The sequence below is a fragment of the Notolabrus celidotus genome, chromosome 11 (assembly GCF_009762535.1).
Source record: "Notolabrus celidotus isolate fNotCel1 chromosome 11, fNotCel1.pri, whole genome shotgun sequence".
Taxonomy (NCBI): domain Eukaryota; kingdom Metazoa; phylum Chordata; class Actinopteri; order Labriformes; family Labridae; genus Notolabrus; species Notolabrus celidotus.
This window is the reverse complement of record NC_048282.1, coordinates 12418575-12422469: the sequence shown is the minus strand read 5'-3', so window position 1 is coordinate 12422469 and position 3895 is coordinate 12418575.

Sequence of the window (3895 nt, the reverse complement as noted above, 5' to 3'; positions counted from 1 at the left end):
GTGTGTGTGTGTGTTTGTGTGTGTGTGTGTGTATATGTGTGTGTGTGTGTGTGTGTGTGTGTGTGTGTGTGTGTTCATGTGTTTGTGTGTTCATGTGTGTGTGCATTAATAGGAGCCAGATGTTTGCCGCTGTGGTGGTGAGCTCGTCCAGTCGGTCAGTGACATCATCTGTGTGCAGCTTGTTAGAGTTACATCACCAGAGGGCTTTTTGTGGGGGTAAACACACCAAACACACACACACACACACACACACACACACACACACACACACACACACACACACACACACACACACACACACACACACACACACAGATAACACAGAACAAATAAACAGAATGACAGATTCCATGCACGCCCCTCTGATGTCGACACTCTGATTTATATTTAAAATAAAAACATCTTACACAACCAACTGTTGCTGATCAGAAGTTAAATGTTTGACGTCTCAAAACTTTCTTCAGCTGAAAACAAAAAAAAGGTTCCTCTGCAGTGAGAGTCAGTGACTGTATCAGACCTGCATGCATGATATTCAGATACGGGAGGAATGATGCAGATGTCGTCCTGGCTGTGGGGCAGTGGATCAGCTCTTCACTCTTGCAGGACTTCTGGGGGTACATGGGAGCCGGTTCATCCAGTCCACATGTGTTTTGGGGAGTCGGAGAAGGCCTACGACTTTGTCCCTCAGGGGTCTTGTGGGGCTGTCGCAGGAATATTGAGTACGGAGGCTGTTAGTACAAACCATCTGGACCTTGTGAGACCAGAGTGAGAGCTGTGTCTGCATATCAGCACAAAGCCACACACCTTTGCTGCCTCCTCCAGAGCTGTCACCAATTCCTTTTAGGTTATTTTCCCTGTTTAAGCCCTCATAGATAAAGACAGCTGAAGGGCGATAAGAAGTGTGGAGAGCAGAGAGTGGAGGATGACATGCAGCAAAGGGTCATGGCCAGGAGCCTTCATTTCAACTGATGATATGAACACGAACAAAACAATGCTATCGAGAATCTCCACCTTGGAAGGTATTCTCAAAAACGATTCCGTTTACTTGAGGAAGGGAGGTCAAAACACAGAGACAAAACCAATGTTTTCAAGAATATCACCAAACGTGTTGACGGGGTCTCAGGGTTTTGTTCACAGTGAGGGTAAAATGGATCATGAGAGTGACAGGTGATTCGGTGGGACTGCTGTCAGGAAAGAGGGCCCTGAGCCTGAAGGCAAAGCTTTTTAATTCACTAGATGTGTGTTCAAACCCTCACCTCATGATCTTTGGGAGGTAACCAAAACCAGGAGACTGCTGAAACAAGCAGGAGGAAAGAGCGTCTTGGCTCAGCTCACAGTAGAGCTGTTTTCAGGGTGCAAGTTGAGTCAATTTGGGCGTTGGGTTTGATTCCTCAGATCGCTTTACTTTGAAATCTTACTGCTGATATGTAGTGAATAAAAAATGAGACACAAAAAGTATTCGCAGTGACTTTACCACTTTATAATTTCCCTGGTCCTCCTGTATGCCCAGAGTTTAAAACGCATGGATGGTCTGACTTCTGCTTGACTCTGTAAACCTGCAGATATATACTGCAGGGAAAACATCCACACGATGATAAAGAGTCAGCAGCCACACACACTCGCAGGCTGCAGATGATGGTCACACACTTTTTATTAAACAATCTGGATCCTAATGAGTTCACATTCAGCCTCTTCACCACCAGGCTGTCTGGAATTTAGATTCAATTCATGAAACTCTGAATAGATTGCCTGCTAAGGGGTGTTACATGCATATTAGAGGATGTTTGTTTCTGATTTCTTTATGTATCTTGGTTCAAACTGGGAATAAAATGCATCTGTGAAACCTGCAAAAGTGATATACAGTGATAGGAAACAAGCTGGTGCTCAAACAATGAAGACTGAGTGTGTTTTAGAGAGGGCGCAGAAAGTGACGGAGCAGCTGACGGTTTCAGAGAAAGAATTAAAAAGCAGGAGGTCAGGGCCGAGCTGACAGCTTCATACAAAGTGTCTCTCTGTCAGCCAGTTAAGAGCTAAAGGGTAAACTGTTTAAGAGATGGAGGAGAGGGTTCAGATGTCCTGTTCTTCTTCATGGGATGATTGATTTAAACTAAATACTGACAAACTGTTCACAGACTCAAACAGTCGGTCCGTAGAGCTCTCAGATGAGACCATAAACAGAACATTAAACCCAGCTCACAGGTTATTTAAGAAGCCTCTAACTCGACTGAATCAAACGTGCACATAAAAGAGGCTCCCATACAGCAAAGTGGAGTAAATATGGAAAAAGTTCAGCCATTAAAAGCAGCAGAGTCCATATTTAGACATGTGTAATATGGAGTTCTTTTTATGACCAGCTGAGGGAGAGGAATCTGTTCCACAGAAACTGAACTTAAAGAAGAGAGAGCTGGAGGACCGGAGGCTGGACAAGGACTGACCGAGATACAAGATGATGACGAGACGGGAGCTCTCACAGATCTGTATCACTGTCAGACAAGATAACCGATTTAAAGTTGATATCATTATTATCACTGTTATGATGTTATTGTAGGAGCAACATTTAAATTTCTCTTTATTCATACAGTTTGTTATTTTATCTGCATTTTGTATACACCTTCCACAGGTGGTGAATGTGCCGGTCTTTAAGTTTGACTTTCTTTTCTTTCTTTTACAATAAAAGAACAAACAACACTGAGCATCAGCTCTCACTGTTCTTAATTTTGACTAAATGTCTGCGCATGTGATCAAACTGGGCCGGTACTTTCCCTGTGACAGAGACAAAAAAATACTGAAGGAGGAGAAAACTGATTCTCAAAGTTTTTGCTTTTTCAAATATTAAAGATACAGTTAAAGAAATGTGAATATCCAGATATATCTAGCGTTAGGAGTCTAGACTTAAACTAGAAGAAGCAACAAGAAGCTCCTATGATGCATGATAAGTATGATCCTCCATTTGTTTTTAAGAACAAGTTTTAAGTTGTGAGGCTGTTGAAAACCCATCTACCAGTTAACTAGGCTACTGTTTATTTACAAACATCTTTTTAATGACTCCCTTTGAAGGGTCAAATTTTTAACCTAGGGAGCTGAAAGTAAAAGTTTAATGAAACACAAAGAAGCAGTGTAGAGATGAGATCAACTCAAGAGTCAAACTTCTACACAAGCAACACAGACAGCAAACATTGAGTCTGCTGAAGAACAAGAGCTCACAGTCACTGCACACCTGAACCTGCACTACTAAACCACCCCTCACCTGAACCTGAACCTGAACCACTCAAACCCCCCTCACCTGAACCTGAACCTGCTGCACACCTGTATAAGCCTCTGACTGTAAACACTGTAAACTGTACTGTACAGTCACAGAGGAGTTATCACTGTGAGTCACAGAGCAGACTGTCTGTAGGCTGAGTCACATACACACACATGCGCGCGCACACACACACACACACACACACACACACACACACACACACACACACACACACACACACACACACACATACACGCTAAAATGTTTTAGCATCGCTTGCAGAAGTTTTGTTGAAAGCCCTCTGCATTCTGTGTGTGTGTTTTATTCTGTGTTTTCCTACACTGCACAGACTGAGAGGTAATCAGGCTAAAAGTCATGTGGCGGTCTGGTTCTTTAACCAGCCTGTGATGAAATCATGTATGTATCACATGCCAAGTGTGTGTCAGAGTATGTGTATATGTCTATGTGTGTGTGTGTGTGTGTGTGTGTGTGTGTGTGTGTGTGTGTGTGTGTGTGTGTGTGTGTGTATGAGCACAGTTAAAACAGCTGGTCAGAGCTGAAGGCACTGAGAGGTTTAACATCTCTGACTTCACCTGGTCTGAACTACACACCTGCAGTTCTGATGACATCTCTTCTCCTTGTCTCTGACCC